This window comes from Mustela putorius, unplaced genomic scaffold (assembly GCF_011764305.1).
Source record: "Mustela putorius furo isolate JIRA1106 unplaced genomic scaffold, ASM1176430v1.1 tig00000129_pilon_pilon_pilon, whole genome shotgun sequence".
Lineage (NCBI taxonomy): Eukaryota > Metazoa > Chordata > Mammalia > Carnivora > Mustelidae > Mustela > Mustela putorius.
The window spans coordinates 8,136,777-8,160,745 of record NW_025421290.1 but is presented as its reverse complement, the minus strand read 5'-3'; the positions used below and the strand labels follow the sequence as shown (position 1 = coordinate 8,160,745).

General features: G+C 39.4%; 1 long non-coding RNA gene across 1 annotated transcript in view; it reads left to right on the top strand.

The window, feature by feature from the left end:
* Window positions 1–1,164: 1,164 nt before the first annotated feature.
* The window catches only part of LOC106005825, a 54,432-nt gene continuing 31,627 nt past the window's right edge, over window positions 1,165–23,969 (top strand). The window contains exon 1 of the long non-coding RNA XR_001179475.2: window positions 1,165–1,289. This is a non-coding gene — a long non-coding RNA (uncharacterized LOC106005825). The remainder of the gene's footprint in view (window positions 1,290–23,969) is intronic.

The following is a 23,969-nucleotide window of genomic DNA, read 5'->3' as shown; positions in this document are numbered from 1 at the left end:
CTTACTTTCCCTTTAATGATCCCTGGATCTCCCACTTACCAAAATCTCCTTGAACTGGGCTTTGTCTCTTCAATGCATATCCCCAGGGGCTGATGTGGAGCTGTTCCTCACACCCAACTCTTTCCTAATAAACTTGTTTCAGGTCATTGAATGTGCTATTTGTTGCTCTTGGAGTTCTTCCAACAAGAAGGTTTCTCCAAAAATGTCCTGTCGCTTTTCATAATCTTCTCCCAACTCTCAGTGTCACCAATCTCTCCTACTCACTGTTTCCCTGAAACTCTGTTTTTAGGCTTTGTTTTGCAGCCTATTACTTTTGTTCCTCCCTTGAGAAATGACACCTTCAAAACCTAATACTTAGGTTTAAAATCGCTCTTGACCAAATAGGGCCAGATAGCTTTCATGTTGGAGAAGAGACTAGGGTCAAATCAGGGGAAAAAATTAATAATAATGGGGCTGCAAATGTTTTCAGTTTGGCTGGTTTGCTTTTTTATTGTGGGATAATTCAACCAACTGATGTGAAGTACTTTCTGACATAAAGTTAATGGAAGTTTCAGTCTCACTTTTTAGAATGTTTTAAAAAAACAGAAAAAAAGCAATTTCAGATCTTTGGTTTTTTTTGTTACAATAACAAATTTCATTTCTCAGTTTGCTATAGCCTGTGGGTCTTGTGGACATGAGGCCCATTGATCTTCAAAATTGGATATTTTATGAGCTTATCTCTCAGGTGCAGGTCTTAAAATTTGAGGTGTCTGATGTGGAATTCAAACCCTTTGCTCTTCAGGGAGAAGCTCCGGGTTTTGAGCTCCCTCCTGATGATAGGTCACAGTGCTGAGAGTGGGGTTTACGGCAAGATTGTGTCTTGGGCTCTTCAACCAACTTTGATGTGGCTTTTTTTTTTTCTCTCGTTTGCCCAATGTGTAGGAGTTGCTCAGCTAGTTTTTAGGGTTTTTTCAGGAAAAAAAAAAATTGTTCCATATATAGCTGTAGGCTTGGGGTGTGTTGTGGGGAGAGAGTGAGTTCTGGATTTTCCTACAACACCATCTTGAACAAGAATCTCACAAAAGCCTGGTTCATTCTTCTCCCCTCAGAATTCTAACTCATGTTGTCAGAGAAGTCCTTAAACGCTTACCTGAGAATTTAGAACTCTCTAAGTGACCTTTTGTTTTAAGCTTTTTCTGTGTTCTACAAAATCCCATTTTACTTTGGTTCTCTTTTTCCTCTTCTTGTAATCAAGAAAGTCATTTAACATATCATGTCACCCTCCCTTTTAGTGAACTAACATCTGAATGGTAAGTGATCTTGATACTAGAAAGTCTCACAGTACGGCTTTTTTCTTCAAGAATCTTCATGAACTTACCCAACTACAAACACAGAATGGAATGTGTGTGTGTGTGTGTGTGTGTGTGTGTGTGTGTGTGTGTATGTGTCCTTTTTTCCCTTGACAACCAAGAGCCTATTTCTCACAAACCCTACTCAGTTCTCACCTTTTATGGAGAAATCAGAAAATTCTCCCTGGGCCAAAAAAACATTCAGAAACTATTATTTCTCTAGGCCCAAGGCCCCAAATCCCCATTGCCCTTCTAAATAGTCAATAAAACTTATAGGAAGCATTCAGTTAAATGTGGGAAAATTAAATGTGTATATTTACCTCCACTGCCTAGCAAAGGCCACAAAAATTATGGTAAGGAAAGAATAAAGCATATACCTGCAAAAAAGAAAACAGTAAGAGAAATTAGGGTAACTAAATTTTGTAAGCTGAAAAACAAATGAACTAGTGATAACTGACTTAGAGCAAACCTGAGAAAAATAAAACCTCAGCTGGCAGAAGGGAAAAAGCAGAAGCAAACTGATCTGGACGACAGAAGGCTCAAGAACTGGGGATACTTCATACCTCTTAAAGAGTCTGCAGAAGTTTGAAAACCAAAGGATTTTTTCAAAATCTATATAATATATATAATATAGTGTTTCTCTTATTTATTGCTGCATTAAAACTGACCCCAAAACTTAGTGATTTAAAACAACCGTTTTGCTTTGCTCACAGTTTTATAGGTCAGGAATTAAGGAAGGACTTAGCTGGCCAGGTCATCTCTGATCCTCATAGCATTCCCTGGGGCAGCCCTAGAAGGATCCATTTCCAAGATGGCTTCATCACTCATATTCTGGCACCTAAGTGATACCTGACCTTGTTCTTTCTTCCCTCCCTCTTTCTTCCTCCTCCTCCCCCTCCTTCTCCTATTCTCTCTCTCTCTCTCTCTCTCCCTCTCCCCCTCCCCTTCTCCCTCTCCACACAAGCTATCTCATTCTCGAGAACCTCTCCCCATGGCTTGGGCTTCCCATAGCAGAGTGGCCTCAGGATAGTTGTACTTGTTAAATGGCTAGTGGCTTTCAAGACACAGGAAGCAGAAGTTGCCAGATTAGTTAAAGACCAAGCCCAGAACTGACCTAGCATCACTTCCATTGGATTCTACCGGTCAAAGTAGTCCAAGGGCCTATGAGATTCAAGGCGGTGGAGAAATAGACTCAACTCTTGATGAGAGATGGCAAAGTCACATTGGAAAAACACCAGTCCAGGGGGGAAAAAATCCTACAAAGACTGTCATTTGGAGGACCCTAATGAAGAAGCCCGTTCCAGTTCAGTAATCTCCTCCCCCATGCACAGATCTACCTACATTCTACTTTTCTTTTTACACTCAGTGTCACATGCTTCAGTATGATCTTATAGCCATGAATATCACATATTTGGGAAAAATCACTAACATCAAAGAGTGGGCTCAAAATAAACAAAAAATGGGGGGAACTTTGAGACCACATACATAATCCATGGAGACAAAACAAATTTTGTGTCCATGTAAGGAAAAAATGATGCCATTTTTTAGAGAGTTCATTTCCGTCAAAGTCAAAAAGTTGTAAGTTTAAAAACCAAAATAAATCTACAAGACATAACAATAACTTCAGAAGTAAGTATTTTCAGCTCTCTTAGCTATTTTTTATAATAGTTACCACCATATGATTATACTAATATTTCTTGATATTTCTATTTTTTATATTTAATGGCCTTCTTATGTAAAAAAGAGAGGATATAGCTCTTTTATGTAAAATTAGTTGTATTATAGGAAACCGTATTGTTGAGAATCTCTACCAAGAAAGATTTATCCACTTAATGTTGTAAGGCATTGGTCTAACACGACTTTGTGATCCAACATAGAACACAGCTGCTGCCAGGGACCCAGAACTGTGCCAAGTAAGTTTCCGTGTGCACCCAAAAATTTACACAGAAATAGACCTTTTGAAAGAGAAAAATAAATAAATAAATAACCAGAAATTCCGCTCCCTTCATTCTGAAGTTTAAAGTAGTTAAATATCTCTCTAGGGGACCAGGGTAGCCCGTTACTGAAGCTAGATGACAGTAAAGGACACCAAGCTTCTTGGAGAGAAAAAAAAAAAAAAAAAAAAAACCAGAAACGAAAAAACCCTCTCTGAGAGTAAAAAGTTTAATCAGATCGAACAAAGACAGGAAAATAATTTTGTGACCAAGAGGGCTAAATAGAGGCTCAGAGCTCAGCCTTGCTCAGTGGATATCTAGCCCGGTGGCAGCACACTTTCATCCTGAACCCTTACCCTTCTCCCTTGGGACATCAGATGCTCTGGTTCTACTTCCTCAACTTGTCTGTGAGGACTCAAGAACTGAGCATCCATCAAGCACGATGGGCAGCGGATGAAGATCAGTACCAGCTGACACCAGTCCTAAATATGGAGTAAGGGGCAATATGGGAAAAGGGGGTGGGGGGTGAGTGAGGAGGAAAGTATCTCAAAGAAAATCCTGCTGTTTTCCAGGAGCTCAGTAAACACGACCATGCTTTCTTTCCCAGAAATAGTTTTATTTTGGTCCCAAACTCCAGGGACTCGATAAACAGTCCCTCCAAGCATTCTGACTGAGAGCAAAAAACAGAGGAATCATTGATATCTTCGACCATGAAACTCGAAGAGAGAATATGTGAGGAAAAACCCAAGATCAGGATAAAGATTAGAGTTCTTTGTCTTCAAACAGCCGTAAGATTTTACCAATCCTTAACTGAGTGAAGCTGGGAGTGGGTAAATAGGAATACATCTAATGCTATAATTAATTATAGTTTACCTATATATATTAATAACTACAACGTACATAACTTGCTCGTTATAATTTGATACCTTTTAAATGGAACTTTTCACAACCCCTCTTAAAAGAATCCTTTTGAATGTTGCTACAATGGAAACTCCTGAGATAGGCAGGTTGAACTGACCATCTGGACCATCTTCTTCTTGGTACATGGAAATAACCACATGCCCTTGCAGTCCACCAATTATCCAAATACCAAATATACAGGTGGCCTTAGGAATAGAGCCTTGAATATTGTCCTAAGTATAACCTAGGATGTTTTGTTACAAGCAACAGGAACCAAGACTGGCTAATTTAAGGCCAAAAGAGGTTTGTGTAGGAGGATGTGGCTGGAACTCTTAGAATTGTAGGAACAGATGAAAAACCAGACCTCAGACAGAACAGGCACCTGGAAGCCCCTGCAGGAGCTCATGGTCTCCCCTCCCATGTGCTTCCCACAGATGACTGCAGGGAGACTCGAGATTCCGAAGGGGGAGGGGGAGCGGCACCTGGGTGGCTCAGTTGGTTAAGTGGCTGCCTTTGGGTCCTGGATCTGAACCCCACATCAGGATCCCTGCTCAGTGGGGAGTTTGCTGCTTCTTGGCCCTCTGCCCCTCCCTCTCATGCTCTCTTTCTCTCTCAAATAAATAAATAAAATCTTAAAAAAAAAAATATTCCAGTGGGGATGGGGGGGGGGCAAGAATCTGATTGGGCAGTTGAGCCACATGGCTGAGAGTGGGTAAGGCAGGGATAGCAGAGGGTAGAAGGTTGTTAGCAGAGGAGAAGTGTTAGGCAGGCAGAAATAGTGGCTCCTATGCTATGCAACCCAAGCCACATTCTTTCTCATACTTCGTGGCTTCACTTCTCGGTTTCTAAAGTTAGTCCCTACATAGAGAGTAAACCAGTGTTCAATGGCTGACGTCTGAATTATACAATAGTTCTCTTGAAGAGAAAAAATAGCTTGGTGGTTAAGTGCATGGGCTTTGGAGGCAGACAGCCTGGGTTCCAATCCCAGTTTCAACCTCACTAGTTGTATGACCTTGGATGTTTTCTAAAGGATCAGTGTATCCAGCCCCACTCAAGCATTCTGAGCTCCAATTTCTTCAGCAATAAAATGAGGAGAATGTTCATCTGTGTTGTGTAGGGTATCTTTGGAGATAAACCATAGAAAGCAAATAAATAAGGGAATTTAATGTCTTATATAACTGAAAAGTCCAGGGGTCGGAAAGACTTCAGTGGCTCACCAACCTCTTGACATATCCAGCTTCTTTCCATTTTCAGCTCTGTTCTTTGCTCTTTTTCTATTTTTTAATTTTAATTCCAATATAATTAACATACAGTGTTATATGAGTTTCAGGTGTGCAATATAACGATTCAACAATTCTATACACAACTCAGTGCTCAGCACAATTAGTGTCCTTTTAATCCCCTCACTTATTTCACCCATCCCCCCTACCTATCTCCCCTCTGGTTACCATCAGTTTTTTTTCTCTCTAGTTAAGAGTCTGGTTTTTTGGTCTCTTTTTCCCTTTGTTTGTTTGTTCCTTAAATTTCACAGATGAATAAAGTCATATTTATTTGTCCTTCTCTGACTTATTTCACTTAGCATTTTACCCTCTAGATCCATCCATGTTGCTGCAAATAGCAAAATTTCATTCTTTTTTATGACTGAGTAATATTCCATTGAATATATATACTACATTTTCTTTCCCAAGTCATCCATCAATGGATACTTGGGCTGTTCCCATAATTTGGCAATTGTAAATGATGTTACGATAAACAGAAGGGAACATGTATCTTTTTGAATAAGCATTTTTGTATTTCTTATGGAAACACCCAGGAGTAGAATTACTTAATCATATGGTATTTCTATTTTTAATTTTGTGAGAAAGGTCCACACTATTTTGTACAGTGACTGTATTAGTTTGTATTCCCACTAATGGGGTCTAACTGTTCCTTTTTCCCCACATCTTTGCCAATGCTTGTTTTTTCTTAGGTTTGTGATTCTAGCTATCCTGACAGGTGTGAGATATTATCTCGTTGTGGTTTTGATATGCATTTCCCTAGTGACAAATGATATTGAGCACCTTTTCATGTGTCTATTTGCCATCTGTATGGTCTTCTTTGGAGAAATGTCTGTCCATGTCTTTTGCCCATTTTTAATTGGATTATTTGCTTTTTTGGTTTTTATATATTTTGGATACTAACCCTTTATCAGCTATGTCAACTGCAAACGTCTTCTCCCATTCGGTAGGTTTTCTTTTGGTTTTTTGGTTGTTTCCTTTGCTGTGCAGAAGCTTTTCACTTTGAGGCAGTCCCAGTAGTTTGTTTCTGCTTTTATTTCCCTTGCCTCAGGAGACAAATGAAAACTGTTGCTACAGCTAATGTCTGAAAAATTACTGTCTGTGTCACTTCTAGGATATTTACGGTTTCAGGTCTCCCATTTAGTCTTCAATCCACTTTGTTTATTTTTGTGTGCAATGTAAGAAAGTGGTTCAGTCTCCTTCTTCATGTAGTTGTCCAGTTTTCCCAGCATCATCTGCTGAAAAGACTTGTCTTTTTTCCCTTGCATATTCTTGCCTCTTTTGTGAAAGATTAATTGACCATATAATAGTGGATTTATTTCCAGACTCTCTATTCTGTTCTATTGATCTGTGTATTTCCTTTTGTGCCAGTACCATACTGATTTCAGTACTACCGCTTTGTAGTATATCTTGAAATCTGGGACTGTGATGCCTCCAGTTTTGTTCAACTTTTCCAAGATTGCTTTGGCTATCTGGGAGTCCTATGTGGTTCCATACAAATTTCAGGACTATTTGTTCTAGTTCTATAAAAAGTGCTATTAGTATTTCGAGAAAGATTGCATTAAATGCTTTGGATAGTACAGACATTTTAACAACATTTGTTCTTCCAATCGTTGAGCATGGCATCTCTTTCCTTTTGTTTGTGTCATCTTTAATTTCTTTCATCAATGTTTTATAGTTTTCAGAGTATAGATCTTTCACCTCCTTGGTTAAGTTTATTCTTGATATTTTATTATTTTTGGTGCAATTCTAAATGGAATTATTTTTCTCAATTTCTCTTTCCGTTACTTCATTATTAGTGTATAGAAATGTAACAGAGTTCTGTATCTTGATTTTGTATCTTGTGATCTTACTGAATTCATTTATCAGTTCTAGTGGTATTTTTGGTGGAGTCTTTTAGGGTTTTCTATATATATGATCATGTCATCTGCCATACTGAAAGTTTCACTTCTTTCTTACCAATTTAGATGCCTTTTATTTCTTTTTGCATGTGTCTGATTATTGTGGCTAGGAATTCCAGGACTATGTTGAACAAAAGTGGAGAGAGTGAACATTCTTGATCTTAAGAGAAAAGCTCTCAGTTTTTCACCCTTGAGTATAATGTTAGCTGTGGGTTTTCCATATATGGCCTTAATTAGATTGAGGTATGTTCCCTCTAAACCTAGTTTGTTGAGGATTTTTATCATGAATGAATGTTGTGCTTTGTCAAATGCTTTTTCTATACCTACTGAAATGATCATATGGTTTTTATCCTTTCTATTGTTGATGTGATGTATCATATGGATTGATTTGCATGTATTGAACCTCCCTTGCATCCCAGGAATAAATTCCACTTGATCATGGTGAATGACTTTTTTAATATATTGTTGGACTCAGTTTGCTAATGTTTTGTTGAGGATTTTTGTGTCTATATTCATATTGGCCTATAGTGTTTTTTTTTGTTTTGTTTTTTTTTTTTTTGTATCTTAATTTGGTTTTGGTATCAAGGTAATACTGGCCTCAAGAATGAATGTGAAAGCTTTCTTTCCTCTCTTATTTTTTGGAATACTTAGAAAAGAATGGATATTAACTCTTCTTTAAATATTTAGTAAAGGGGCACCAGTTTGCTCTGTCAATACATCATGTGACACTCGGTCTCAAGGCTCTAAGTTTGAGCCTCACATTGGGTATAGGGATTACTTAAAAGTAAAATCTTTAAAAATAAGTATTCAGTAGAATTCACCTGTGAAGCCATCTGGTCCTAGACTTCTGTGTGTTGGGAGTTTTTTGATTACTGATACAATTTCGTTGTTGGCAATTGGTCAGTTCAAATTGTCTATTCCTTCCTGATTCTGTTTGGGGAGGTTATATATTTCTAGAAATTTAGTCATTTTTTTTAGGTTGCCCAGTTTGTTGTCATATAATTTTTCATAATATTCTTATATATTATAATTGTATTTCTGTAGTGTTGGTTTTTATTTCTCCTCTTTCTTATCAATTTTGAGTCTTCTCTCTCTTTCTCTCTCTCCCGATGAGTCTAAAGGTTTAACAATTTTGTTGATCTTTTCAGAGAATTTGCTCCTGGTTTCATGATCTGTTTTATTGGTTTTTTTAGTTTCTATTTCATTTATTTCTGCTCTAATCTTTATTATTTCCTTCCTTCTACTGGTTTGGGGTTTTGTTTGTTTTTTTTACTAGCTCCTTCAGGTGTATTGTTTGGCTGGTTTTTTTGAGACTTTTCTTGCTTCTTGAAGTAAACCTGTATTGCTATAAACTGCCCTCTTAGAACGACTTTTGTTGCATCCCAAAGATTTTTGGACCATTGTGTTTTCAATTTCATTTGTCTCCATGTATTTTTTTTTATTTCCTCTTTGGTTTCTTGGTTGATCCATTCATTGTTCAGTAGTATGTTATTTAACCTCCATGTATTTGTGTCCTTTCCAGGTTTTTTCTTGTGGTTGATTTCTATTTTCATAGTGTTGTGGTCAAAAAAGATGCATGTGTGACTTCAATCTTTTTAAATTTGTTCAGACTTGTTTTGTGGCCTAATATGTGGTCTATTCTGGAGAGTGTTCCATGTGCACTGGAAAAAAATGTATATTCCACTGTTTTAGGATAGAATGTTCTGAATATATCTATTAGATCCCATTTGGTCCCATGTGTCATCCAAAGCTACTGTTTCCGTGTTGTTTTTCTGTCTGGATGATCTATCCACTGATGCAAATGGGATGTTAAAATCCTCTACTGTTATTGTATTACGATTGATTACTTCCTTTATGTATTTAGGTGTTCCCACATTGGGTGCATATTTACATATTTTTTATCTTCTTTTTGGATTGTTCCCTTTAATATTATGTAGAGTCTTTCTTTGTCTCTTGTTACAGTCTTTGTTTCAAAGTCTATTTTGTTCTATATAAGTATTGCTACCCAGGCTTTCTTTTCACTTCCACTTCACTTTCAATCTGCATGTGTCTTTAGGTGTGAAATGAGTCTCTAACAGGCAGCCAATAGATCAGTCTTACTTTTTCATCCCTTCCATCACCCTATGTCTTTTATTGGAGCGTTTCTATTGAATGTCTATTTACATTCAAAGTAATTGTTGATAGGTATGTTCTTATTGTCACTTTTTTACTTGTTTTATGGTAATTTTTATAGTTCTTCTCTGTTTCTTTCTTCTCTTGTTCTCTCTTCTCAGGGTTTACTGGCTTTCTTTAAGGATATATGTGAATTCCTTTCTCTTTATTTTTTGCATATCTATTACTAGTTTTTGATTTGTGTTTAGCATTAGGTTTATATATAACGACTTATGCACACAACAGTTGATGATCACTTAAGTTTGAATCCATTCTAAAAGCATTAAATTTTTACTCCTTTAAACACCACACATGTTAGATATATATTTCAATTTTTTTTTTTAATTTGTGAATCCCTTGACTGATTTTTACAGATATACTTTATTTTACTGCTTTTATATTTCCTACTTTTCTTTCTACTGCTTATGGTCTTTCCTTAACATTAACATTTCTTGTAAGACTGGTTTAGTGGCAATGAGTTCTTTTATCTCTACCCAGCCTTCCTGGGTAGAGTACTCCTGGATGCAGGGTGTTGTTTTGTTTTTCTTTCAGCACTTTGAATATATGATGTCAATCCCTTTTGACCTGCAAAGTTTCTGCCAAAAAATCAGCAGATAGCCTTATGGGGTTTCCTGTGTATGTAACTGTTTTTCTTTTCTTGAGTTGTTTTATTTTTTGTTTTATTTATTTATTTATAAGTAGGCTCCATACCCTTGGAGCCCAATGCAGGGCTTGAACTCATGACCCTGAAATCAAGACCTGAGCTGAGATCAAGAGTCGGACATTTAATCAACTGAGTCATCTAGGTGCCCCAAAGAATTATTTTTCTTCAATTTTTGACTAATCTCTACACCCAGAGCGGGGCCCAAACTTGGAACACCAAGATCAAAAGTTGTGTGTTCTACCAACTGAGCCAGTCAGGTGCTTTCTTGCTGCTTTTGAAATTCTCTCTTTATCACTGTATTTTTCCATTTCATTTACCATGTATCTTGGTGTGGACCTCCTTTGGGATTTTGTTGGGAGCTCTCTGTGCCTCCTGCATCTGGATTTCGTTTTCCTTCTCCAGATCCAGGGGTTTTCTATTATTTCTTCAAATATATTTTCTGCTCCCTTTTCTCTCTCTTTTCCTTCTAGGATCCCTATAATGTAAATGTTATTGCGTTTCATGGTGTCACTGTATTCCCTTAATCTATTGTTACTTTTTATTATTTTTTATTTCCAACTCAGTTGATTGCCTTCCTTTACTCTGTCCTCTAGATCACTGATCCATTCTTCTGTTTCCTTTAGTCTACTATTTATTCCTTCTAGTGTATTTTTAATTTTAGTTATTGAGTCCTTTGTCTCTGGTTGGTTGTTATTCATTCTCTATCTCTCTTTTTTTTTTTTTTTTTTTGAGGTTCTCACTAAATCCTCCACTCTTTTCTCAAGTCCAGTATCTTTATGACCATTATTTTAAATTCTTTTAAATTCTCTAGCAGACATACTACTTATCTCCATTGTGTTTATGTCTCTTGCTGTGATTTGTCCTGTTCTTTCATTTGGGACATAGTCCTCTGTCTCCTCATTTTATGTAACTCTCTGTGTCTGTTTCTATATGTTGAGAAAGTTATCTATGTCTCCTACTCTTGCAAGCAGTGGCCTTGTGAAGAAGAGGTCCTGTAGTGCCCTGCAGTACAGTGTGCCCTGTGCACCAGAACCTGGTGTCTCAGGGGTGTCCCCCATGTGTGTTGTATATGCCCTATGGTTGTGGTTGAACAATTTTTGCCTTTGGTCCAGTCACCTGCAATGGCTCTGTTTGCCTATTCTGGGCAGGGTTTGGTCCTAGTGCTGTTAATGGGCCTGTCTGGGGCCTCCTTGGGCTTGAGTTGAGTCAGACCAGTGTTTACCAGAGATGAAATAGCACCAAACTACTGGGTACTTTCTCTGTGTTGTCCCTTAAGAAGCTTTCATTGGTAGGTGGGACCTAAGGTCACACCAAATGTCTGCTGGGGCACAGTCAGGCTGGTATGTGTGGTTATCTTCTCCTCTCCCCAGGCAGAAGTCACTTTAGAGTGGCACTGGCCCCTATTGGAGCTGCTTGCACACTAACACAATTGTGGTGCTACTTTGGAAAGACCCCTGCCAAGGGCATGTCTGCAGGACAATGTGGGGGTGGGGCCCCAGGTGTTAGTAAGGTTTGTGCAGGTGGGCTGTGGTCAAGGACCTGTGGCTGCTTTGAAAAATTTTTGCTGATGCTGATTTAGAAGGGGGAAGGTATGTAGGAGAAGGAGTGGGTAGGGCTTGTGGTATTAGCACAGTTTGTGCCAGTCCACTGTGGTTAGGGACCTTGAGCCACTTTGGAAAATTCCTGCCATAGCCATGATGGAGGAAGCATGTCCACAGGAGAACAATGGAGTGGGACATGCTGTTAGTAAGTAAGCTAGGGGGAGCATTGGCACTGTGCAGTTTCCCACAGGTGTCCATGTGTCTGGCTATGGGGAGAGGAAGGAAAATGGCACCCATCAGCTCTCTTGTTCTTGGAGAAGCCTCCCAAAGATCCCTGCCCCTCTAGCACATGCTCTGAGATTTGTAAACAAATCTTCCTCTTGTATACTCCATGAGTTTTTCAAACTGCTGCTCCTCTGCTATATCTCAGAGGGACTGTCATACTGTCTCTTTAAGGTCAGGAACTCAAGTTTCCTATCACCCTTCCAGCTCTCCTAGAGACAAGCGCATGATTTTTAAGTGTTAAAACCCACTTATTGTAAGAACTTGTGAAGTTAACCCGCTCTGGTTTTCAAAGCCAAATATTCTAGGGATTTTTCTTTCCAGTGTGAAGCCCCTGTACCTGAGGTGCCTGGTATGGGATATGTTCCACTCCCCTTTCTGTGCCCATAGCACCCCTTGCTCCCAAGAACAGTCACAGGTCATCTTGGCTCCCAACTGAAGGCAGCTTATAGAATTCTACAATTAGAAGAAGCCATAGAGAACATTATAACAACCACTTTCCAGATGAGAAAATTCTAAGCCAGGACCACACAGCTAGTGAGTAGTAGAATAAAACTAGACTTCAAATGTCCTCACATCAAGCAAAGCACATCACAATACAATTCCGCCTCCCTTGATAATGTTAAGTTGCCTAGCAAACAAGGTCTTCATAGATAGTGCAAAGATAAACTTCCTCCAAATCTGCCCCAAGCAAATAAACGCAATTTTGAAATTAGGAAAATCCAGTTAATGTTGACATCATTATCCCTCCAAGTTGTCTAGGGTGGGACAGACAACTTGGAAGAAACCTAACACAAGTCTCCCACATCTGAGAAACATGATAAGAGGAGGGAATTATTACTGTTATTGTTACTTATCATTAATAGTGAGAAATGGCATGTTAATCAGGAAGGAACAGATTATGGCTATCATTTTTTTCCCTAAAAGGTAAATAGTTAATACGTAAATCACGTCCACAAGAACTTTCTATTTTTTATGGTCCTATCCATCAGTTTGCTCTCTAAGTGAGGTCTCAGGTTAAAATAGCTCCTAAATGAAAGGTTACTCTAGATATTAAATATTCCATGGAGCAAACCCAATATCCCACTTTTTTGGAGTGCTCTACTATTCTCACTTCCGGGATGGCCACAAATAGCTTTTTGAATCTGGACCTGTTACAGACACTAGTGAAAGAAAACAAGAGTAGAGGATAAAATTTGGAAAAGTCCTCATAGATTTAAGCTTCCAAGCACACCAGCAAAACTGATATCTAATAATTTAAGCAGACCTTCTCAGTAACTTAAGTTGACTTTAACAAACCCTGCTTCAGTGGACTTGCCACAAAATGGTACACCAAGAAAGGGATCCCAAAGAGAAGAGCCTCTTCTCTAGCCACACACAACCAGATTAGGTCTGAGATCCTGGTACCCAAAAGCCAACAAACAACAGAAAATAAGTTATGTGCTTCTGGAGCCATTTTCTTCAGGGTGACATGTTTCACTCCTACCTAGCAAAGTGGCAGAAGCCACTGAATGTTGCCTTGCATGTTCCTTGTCTTCAGACTGTCCTTTTGCCAAACATTAAATGCCCTTTTTCTGCTATAAGACATATACTGAATTGCCACATTATTTTCCCTGACCCTGTGGGACCACAGTACAATATCATAATGTCAAACTGGGTCTGAAAAGAGCTTTGTGTGGGATGAGACAAGAGTCTAAAGATAGAAGAGCTGCTGAATCACTTGGGATATGACCACAAATAGTGCTGTGATCAGCTTGCTGGGTAAAGCTGGTGTCAGAAGTCCCTGGTAAATCTCTGAGCTCATTATGGAGGGTGGGAGGCTGACCTTGGAAGCAACACAGAGATGAGGAAGCCTGAAGGAAAAAAACCCAATTTGCAAACCTTAACAAATAACATTTAAAATTCGCTGATTTAATAAAAGCATGCTATCATATGACAAGATGGTTTTCCTTAGGAGCAGGTGCATTTCAATTTTTTTAAAAAATATTAAATCTTCAGAGACTTGCACGATAGATGGCAGCCTGGAAATACGCTGATGTGTCCTGGCAGAATTTCAGACATAATGATTTTTTTTTTCCTTTGTAAACCTTCCATCAGTGGGAAGGCAAGCCCTGCCAAAACTGAGGAACCCAAGCTGGAGGCAGTAAGGCTCCACCACTCAGACTGTGGCCAGGTGCCAAGACTTCAAGGCCAAATCGGAAACAACCACGTTGAGTTCATTAAAACGACTGAATGATCAAAGGCGTGCAAGCCTTCACAAAGGCAGAAATTAATCTGTTTAATACTTGGCTAAATTCTCATCTGTTGAAGTAAATTTGAAATGAAATTTATCAAACTCACCCTCTTCCTGTGGAAAAATCCTTTGAATTTCTCAGAGTGTCCAGGAGGTGGCAGAGGCGTCCTTCGTTTCAGTTTGCGGAGCGCCACTAGAGCTCTGTCCCTGAAAGTAAGATAAATGGAAGTTATCTGGGTATAACTACGAATAGGTTGTAAATACAGCTCTCTACGATATCAGGACTTATATTCGGAACTGGGTAGGCTGAACTCTACTTGGCAATCTCTTTCTGAAGGATGAAATGATTCTTATCCCAGGAAATGGAAATGGTTTAGAATCCGTAAACAAAGCTTGGGCACCAGTGAAAAGGTCCCGTGAAGAACTCCAGCCCAACAACTCAGACCCTGCTCATATACCTGTTGCAGCCTTCCTGAGCCCCACCTCTCCCACCACGCCTACCGCTCAGTCTCCCTGTCCTTCAGTCCTTGTTAAAGACCTGCACACACATTCCTGAGCCATCAGAAACCTGTGGCCTCACTGCGGAACTAAAGAAGCTAGAAGATGTACAGGGAAATTCCCTTGTGCAACAATTGCTAGCCTCTCTTCAACCTGCCTCCTCTGTGATGTCAACCTACAAAACCAGAGGTTCAGCCATGGGCTTTAACGTTATGAATATTAATTCCTATCGCATAAGCCAAAGCTTGTGGAAGATCTCTGGTTCCTCCGTTTCCTGGGAGGACAACATGTAAAGTATTAATACAGTCAGTCCATCATGAGAAGCACAACTCATGAAAAACACATAGAAATTCATGAAAAGCCTTTCACTGTTTATTTCATGAAGTGAAAACATTTATTCCAACCAGATCAAAGGAGGGGGGGAAGCATGTTTTCTATAGCTCCAATTTCACACACCCTAGTACGAAATGAATCAATAGTAGCTAGGAGGAGCGAAATCAAAGATTTCCTTTTCAACAGTAATAAATTCAGTCAAACCCTATTTGGTATGGCACTTGACATGGCTTGTAAAATCTGAAGTTACTAAATTATGTATTTCAATAGTAATCCCTTACAAAATTAATAGGAAGTGCTAAATTAGGACGAATGGCCTCCAATGGGATCCAGATGCTTAACCCTAGACTAGGTAGAAAGTGTGAAAAATTAAGAACTGTACTGATTTTTTTTTTTCCCCTGAGTTTCGTGAAGGAGCCAGTTCTTCAAGCATGGAATGTAAACACTTGGGAAGGTAGCCTAAGTGAAGCATGTGTTATGTAGCAGCCTGAGTCCCAGCTGTGTTTATACTAGGATTCCAAAATATCTGAGCCTGGAAAGAGAAGTGGTAGTGTGAGGAGGGACAGAGGAGCCTGCTGGGAGACACTGAACCCCAGGGCAAAGAGAAGCTCATTCAAGACACATGGGGAGGTGCGGTGCTTGTTGATAGAGTGCTTGTCATTCAGCTTACCTTGTAACCCCCTTCCCAGACTCACATCTGATTCCCATGGGGATAGAACAAAACCCAGAAATGTGCCCACATTATTGGTCCCCTTTGCAGTGATGGCTACGTTGATGGTGATGGCAATAATAAGACAGCAGTGGCCTTGACAACATCAGGGCCAACAGCACCACACTCCATCTTGGAGACTGGTGTATCCACAAAGACATGGTGCCCATGGGACACCTGTAGCACTGCTGCTGCCCTTGCCACTGATGGGAGTGACTAAAGTCATGTTACAGGGACCCAGTGTAAGAAGAAGAAAATAATAGATCTCTGTTGTGACCAAGAGAACTAGTTCTCAGAGAACTGGTTATGGTCAGCTGAAGAGTCAGCTAAGGATTCTCATGTCCTAATTTCCAGAACCTGGGAATGTGTTACCTTGCGTGGCAAAAGGGAATTTGTAGATGTGGCTTAGTAAAGGATCTTGAGATGGGAGGTTTCTCCTGGATTATTTAGGTGGGCCTCCTGTAATTACAAGGGTGCTTATATGGGGAAGGCAGGAGAGTTGGAGTTAGAGGAGATTTGCCATCAGAAGCAGAGGTCAGAGAAAGATTTGAAGGTGCTGTACTGCTGGCTTTGAAGACAGGGAATGGGACCCCCAAGTCCAGGAAAGCAAATGGCCTTTAGAAGCCAGGGAAAGACACAGAAACAGGTTCACCCTTAAAGCCTCTGGAGGGAGCCTGGCTCTGCTGACCCGTTTTAGACTTCTGACCTCCAGAGCTGTAAGATAATAAATGTATGTGGTTTTCAGCTACTAAGTGTGTGATAATTTGTTACAGCTGCATTAGGAAAATAATACACTAGTGATACACCCCCCTGAGAGCTTTCAGAATCATTTGTGAGAATCAGGAGGTTCAAATTCCCACGGAACAAGCAGAAGGTCTAGGAGCCATTCTTATTCATGGTGTGTGTGAGTAGGAGGATGCGGGTTAGAGCAGGGTAGACCAGGTCTACGGGTCTGCTTTTTACCCTCCAAGTCTCTCCTAGGCAGGACACTTTCTCTTAAATTTCACCTTGGATCTTCATTCAAATCATCGGCATCTTTATTCTGCAACACTTGAAAGATTTCAAACCAAAACATGCATTACTTTGCTCCTCCCCATTTTCTTCCAGAATTTCTGAGAGGCAAGTCAGGTCACAATCCCCTCCGAGTACCACGTCTACTTGTAAATGAGTTCCCAAGTCACTTCAAACCCTGACAACAAATCCCATCCTTATCTTTGGGATACTAATAATGTAGCATTTCTCAGTCACTTGCTCTAGGTTTTAATTCAACCCTAAAAAGCATTCTGCTAAAAGACATTCTGGAAATATCTTCAGAAGTTGGCCCTGTGACTACAAAAGAAATCCAGCCCACCCAACTAGGGTTCAAGATTCTCTTTCCAGCCAGGTCACCATTAAAGATGGAGGACTATTTTTCAGGGCCCAGAAAAGTATTTGAATTGGCTGTATTCATCCAGTACATTCTGCCAAATGAATCAGTTGTTTCTTCCCCAAAATCAAATGTGTCCTAGATCTGAAAAATATATACAGTCTTCCTATTAGTAATCATTACAATACATTTTACTAATATTCAATTTTACTGTCTCTGATAAAAATAGAGATCAGGGAACACAGAAAGGATTACAAATAACAAATTATTTTTAAACTTTATTTTATCTATGATATAATGTCTCAATCCTTATACCAGAGCTATGAACAAGAAGGAAAAAAATAATGAATTTTTTCAAATTCCTTTCATTATTTTCCCTTACCACTTTTTGGCAGATTCGCCAGAGAATATAAAAAGAAATAACGGTAAGAGAAAAGCAAAATAAACCATTGACCATGATGTTCAAAGGCTGGGCACAACCTGCTCCATGGACCATTCTAGCTGAACTTGTCCTCTGAACAAGTTATACAACCTTGGGCAAGTCACAAACTTTCTGGACTTCTATCTCTTCAGCACTCCTTTGTAGGACTTCCACACTTACTTTAATATTATTATCTGCCAGTTAAATTATTTAACATTTATCCTTCACATTTTTAAGTGTAAATTGGGGGCGAAGAAATGCTCCCCATTTACATGAGAGGGTCAAGTGTTCCACTAGGGAGACGAATACTGAAGTTTGAAAAGCATAGGCCTGTAGACCTGTTACCACCGTGGGCCTTCTCCACCACCACAAGTACCCATTTGCTATACATTCCTATCTTCATTGTTTGGGTTTGGTTCTTTTCATTTTTTTCATCTCCTATTTCCTTCTTCACCATTTGGAAGTGCCCTCTTCTTCCTCCAATTTTCCCACCTTTTAAGGCCAGCTTATGTCTACCTCCTCCAGAAAGCCTTCCCTGACCACAGATGTCCAAAGAAATCCTTCTCTGTGTCAAATTTTTATGGTTCTCACCCTATGTAGCATTCAGTGGAATATAATTATATCTTCCATATGATATCTTTTATTATTACTTAACATTTGTATTATTTTTTCTTGTTCTTTATGTCTCTGATCTTCCAACTATATCATAAACTTCCTACAGATCAGAGGTCATGGAAACTACTGTTTCATAATTCCCACAGCCTCTAGATCTGCACTTGGCACATGAGGCACATTCATTCATTCATTATTTATCCATCCAACATGTATTTGTTAAATTATGGGCCAATTCTTAACTATTGATGGAATGAGAAGCAAAACGACTCAATCTAAAAATGGAATAATTCCATTTTCGATAACTCAGAATTGACCCTTCTCATTTCAGATTTGCTGTTTCTTACAATTAGAGGGAAATTTTTCCATTGGCAAATTTAAACTGCAAATATTCTAAATTGGCTTCAAACATATAATGGCTGTGCATGTTCTTGTCATTACAATTGACACAAAGTGCTACAGGTTAATTAAGTGCCTACAAGAACAGGTATTGTAGACTTACAAACAGCAGAAATTACCAAGACTATCAGAGTAAAAATAACACTCCCTGCAAGTGTTAATCTCCCTACAATTGCTAATCTACACGTTAAATGGCCATATACTTGCTTTTATTTAATCACATTATATCTTATGGAATATAGTTGTGTGCTTGCTGGGTTCCTTCAGGGGCAATAAAGTGGAGGCCTTTGCTCCACCTTGTAACCAGAATTAATTGCTACCTGCCATTCTTCCCATAAATCCCAAGTTTCAAGCATTGTAACTGAGCACATGAAAATCGTATTAAATCCAGAGTTACCATTAAAATTGTTAAGCCAGATGCTATTTTAATACATATCAAAGTGGATTACGTTCATTAAATAAATTGTGTGCCTAAGGATGGAAGTCCCCAAATAGTCTGAAGGTTCATTCCCATTTTTTCCACATAGACTACATAAAACAGGCTCTATATCACACGTAAACACATTTACTTCATTTTTACACACCGCTGCCTTTTGTTAATTCCCCCACGTAGAACCTAGCAAATGATTTCACTTTAGATCATAACTAATGGGAAAGGTTCTGAGTGGTGAGTGTAATTGTAGAACCTTGATCAAACGCCACCTGGTGGTCAGATAAATATTTTTTCTACCACAAAGCTTGGCTGAGGCTGTCAAATTGTGTTATTGGTAATTACTAAAAAAAAAAATCATTACAATCAATAATACTTTATTAATGCTTAATATTGTGGAATATTGAGCAACCCAGAGTATATCGGTTTGATATTGGTTCAAATCTCCTCTTGCTTTTTGGTTATGCATTTCTTTACCTTATTCTCTGGGGCCTGTTTTCTCATCCTCATCCTAATTTGAAGTTAATTTATAGAATAAGTGAAAATTAGACATAAAAGGAATAAAATAGTGGCTTGGACATAATATGTATCATAAAGTGGTACCAACAGTTGCTATTACATTTTATCAACAATACCTCTTGTATTGAATGCCAATTATTATTATTATTGTTATTATTATATGCCAAAAGCATATGTTCTTTGCCTACATTACCTCACTTAATTCTCACAACAACCCTATCAAGTTGGTATTATTATCTATCAGTTTAAAAATTAGGAAGCTGGGGACACCTGGCTGGTTCTGTTGGAAGAACATGTGACTTGATCTCAGAGTCATGAGTTTCAAGCCCCACACTGGACATAGAGATTACTTACATACATACATACATACATATATCTTTTAAAAAATAAAGCAAAATACATTAGGAAGCTAACAATAAAAAAGTTAAATGATTGGCTCAGGATCACATAGTTGGTAACAGCCAGGATTCAAACTTGACTGAGGGATGCCAAGGCCATGATCTTTAGTGCTATGCTATATTGCTATTGTTATCATGAGTAAGGATTATGATGGTAAAAAGTATTTCATGGGATTCTAATAAAAATATCCTTCCCTTACACAAAGCTCATTTGAAATTGCACAAGAACATTTCTGTGTTTTTCTCCCAGTATATATAAAAGGTCTGAGGAAATGCTACCCTTGCTGTTTTATATAGAGGACACCAACTCTATTTCTCTGACAAACATTCTTACCTCCCAATATTTCCTCCCATGGGGATAGCCTCATACACAGAGATGTCTCATACACATTTCTATTAGAATTTTTTCAGAAATAGAATTCCTTTAGGTAAGCATTTGTTTTCAAGCCAGGAACAACCCAGAGGGGCTCAAAATTCTGCACACTATTTGCAACCTTGTTATTAAGATATAAATACAGTAAGATAAAAATTTTAAAGCTATTATATATAACATTTTATTACAAAAAATAATATATGTCCATTGTTATAATTTTAGGAAACTGTAAATAATCAAAAAGAAAAGACAAGCAAAGACCATAATCATACCACTCATTTATTAGGGAGCACTGTTAATATTCATGCCATATGTCCCTTAGTCCTTCTTTTCTCTGAGCAAATACATTTTTAAAATGGGATCACACTATACGCCCTGTTTTAGACCTAACTTTTCATTTACTACCAATTGATAATGACTTGCTCTGCCACGTCTGGCTGCCTACCTGCCTCCATCTTTCCAGTCCAGAAAACATTGTTATTCAGATGACTTAAAATCCCCTTAAGCATTTTAAATTAGAAACTGAATAATTCTGTAGGTGGAAGCACAGACTGAACACCTGAAACCCAAACTTAACTTTGCTAAAAACAACTTCCTTCCTTGTGTTTAAAACATACCTTTATTCCATCAAACATTTATTCATTTAATGAAAACATAAATTGGATACCAGCTGTGAAGAAGGTCCTGTGCCAGGCACTTGCGGGGAGAGGCAGGGGCAGGGGGGGGGGCAGCATGAATCAGATACATTGTTGCAGCATGTTTTGGGAAACAAGATGCTATACCATGGACTTCATGCATATCAAAGAAGTACTTTCTGGGGGGAGGCTGAGATATGAAAGTTTCAGGTCTCCAGAGGCAAGGGTAGACAATTGTCCTTCCCCATATCTGTTGCGTTCTCCAGTTTTTATGGAGACTGGAGAGCTTCCTAGAGGAAAAGTTGAAAACTGCAAGTGGGGTTTTGAAATACGTAAACATGTGGGAACCAAGAAGTAGGGCAGGGAAATCCCATAGTGTCCTATTGAAAAGGGTTCAATTTCAGGGCTTCTGAAAGCAAATCATCCTAAAGGAAGCCAGACTCTACTACAGGGCAAACATGGGGGAGGGGCAGGCAGGCTGCTTCCAAGGTACAGAAAGGGCAGAATAGTGTCTCTTGAACCTGCCCTCATGGCCCAATGGGTGTGTGAGAGTACCTCTGAGTGTGTGAGACTTCTCAGCTCTTGTCAGACTTTGCAGCAATCAGGGCCCAGCAAGTTCTGTCCAGACCATCTAATAGTGGATGACACTGTGGGGAGATAGAATGTAGCCCTATGCTCAGCAGGGTGAGAACCATCACAGCACTGAGCAAATGGACAGCCCTAATGGCTGGGGTCCTTGGTAAACCTCTGCACACCCGAGAGCACCAGTAACATTAGCAGTGGTGGCAGTCCCTAGCTCAGAAAGGCAAATCAGGGGCAGCCACTGGATGAGTAAATGTAGGACACAGTCCTGGGGACATAGAATACAGGTAGACAGAGAGCCTACTAGCATGCAGGTAGAGGCTAATGAGCTTGTTCACGCATTGCAAATGCAAATGCCTACAGCCAAACTAGTATCCCAAATGGGCAATGTGGAAGGACTGTTGCCTGAAGGGAACTGGCCCATGCCTGTCCTGTCCAGCAAGGGCCACTGCTCTTCAGCCTCAGCTGATGGAGGCTGTTCCAGCCCATAAGAAATGCTGGCTTTATCAGCAACAAGGACAGGTAGCAGGAACTTGGACATGGCTGAAATGAGAGAAGTGTTTACATGGAAACAATCTAGCCAGACCAAAGGACCACAATCAACCACCACAATAACCGAAAGTCATAGTCAAGGAAATGTGGTGAAGCACCAATTTTCAGTGAAGAGGCAAGAAACAGCCAATCGGCTCAGCTGCTTGCTGTGTTGAGATATTCATCCGTGTCTCTTCTAAACCTTATTATTGTCTTGTGACCATGGCAGAAGGGTCACAAGCCATGAGACCTTCATGGACTCAATGGAAAGTGAAACTAGAGAGTAATGGTATCACTCTTGGTTTTTCAGAACAAAAGGCAGAGCAAGTAGCCAGTGGGGAAGGTAAGGGAAGGTGATCTGCACTGGAGCAGTTGTGAATAACAATTGAAGCCACACCCACCAGTGAAAAAATGAGGGTGGCCTTGAGGCAAACTATAGGCCACATGTGACATTTACCTTCATATGGTATAAAATAAGGGAATAACTAAACACCCACGTTCAAGAAATCTTGAATTTGGAGTTCCAAATTCCAAGCCTTTAAGTCACCGATTAATATGTTAAGTTTAGTATCTCCAACTATAAATATGTAATGGGATATTGCCTTCAGTCCCCGCCAAGAGCTTAGTGACATATGCTTTTCCTAAAATGCCAGGGGTTACCTATCAAGGTTCTGGGGCTAGGGCATAAGTGATGAGAACTGGGATGGTCAGCATAGGCCATGATCACAGCACAGAGAGGGCAGCTCATTTTGGGGTCCTGAATCTGGCTAAGCTGATGAAGGGCAGCAACAGAAATGACAAAGATAGGTATGACCTTCCAATTAGATCCAGAGGTTTGGATAACTTGGAACACACTTTTATAGCTAATGTCATTGGAGATTATCCAAACTGTCCTGGAATTCAATTTAGTAAATCATGAATACCTCCCCTAGTGTTCAGCAGTACAGCCCTCATGGGTTAGTGCAATGGTCAGTAGTGCAGTAGGGTGGGGATAATGAGACAGAGATCACAGCGGGGCATTCTACTTCCTTTTGTCCACACCACCATGTTCTATTTTTCTGTCATGTAATCCAATTTTGCTCTCCTAGGTTTTTGAATCCTAACAAAATGATTGTTTTCTAGAAGAATAAACAAACCTATGGCCATTTCAATGGTTAAAAGGCACACTGAAGGTGTGCCTGGGTAGCTCAGTGGGTTAAGCCTCTACCTTCAGCTCAGGTCATGATCTCAGGGTCCTGGGATCGAGCCCCGCGTCCGGCTCTCTGCTCAGCAGGGAGCCTGCTTCCCTTCCTCTCTCTCTGCCTGCCTCTCTGCCTACTTGTGATCTCTGTCAAATAAATAAATAAAATCTTAAAAGAAAAAAAAAAAAAGGCACACTGAACCTTATAGCAACTCCAGGAACATAAATCTCAGAGGGATATGGGGTCATGAACCAGACCTAACCACAATGACCATAGAGAATGCCAATCAGTTAAGACATTAGGCAAATAAACCTCTAATTAACATCAATTGTAAGCAATAAAGTGGTATGTCAGGAAGATATCTCCATAGAGATCATGGCGTGATGACCTCATGTGGTTCAGATTTAGTTAGCATTCTCATTTCTAAGCATGCATCTGATGTTAAAGAGTATCAGATATCATAGCAATGATCAGCCCATTGGCCTAGTAATTTTCCTCCAAGGAATTCATCTTGAGAAAATGACCCACATGGAAGAAAAAATAACATGCAGGAAAATGTTCTTTGAAAACAATAGAATGGATAAATAAATTCTAACACATCCACTCAAATGATTATTAGAATTTATAGTATGGAAAATGCTTGTGATATAATGCCAATCTTAAAAAAGAAAGATTGGGGCACCTAGGTGGCTCAGTGGGTTAAAGCTTCTGCCTTTGGCTCAGGTCATGATCCCAGGATCCTGGGATCAAGCCCCACATCAGCAGGCTCTC